This window comes from Hipposideros armiger, unplaced genomic scaffold (assembly GCF_001890085.2).
Source record: "Hipposideros armiger isolate ML-2016 unplaced genomic scaffold, ASM189008v1 scaffold_718, whole genome shotgun sequence".
NCBI lineage: Eukaryota > Metazoa > Chordata > Mammalia > Chiroptera > Hipposideridae > Hipposideros > Hipposideros armiger.
Window position 1 is genome coordinate 725540 of NW_017732068.1, and position 347 is coordinate 725886.

Sequence of the window (347 nt, forward strand, 5' to 3'; positions counted from 1 at the left end):
CTCTCTCTCTCTCCTCACTTCCTCACTTCCCCTCTTTCTGAACCCCCCCACCTACTCTGTCTTTTTCGCTGTCTCTCGGTCTCTTTCTCAGAATTATTCACTAGCTTTCAATGACTAATCACTTCCCCAGCCCCCACCCCCATTCTAGACCGACGCCCCCTCCCAGTCCCCTGCCAGCCTCATGAATATTTAAACATCTCCAATCTGGACCCAATTACCCACCGACTTTCCCGCTGCATTGAGAGTGTGTGTGGGGGTGGGGTGGGGTGCGGGGAGGGTGCAGAGAAGTATATTCCAGCTGGTTCTGGGGACTGGATGGAATGTGTTTTAGGGAAGAGGGGCTTGAG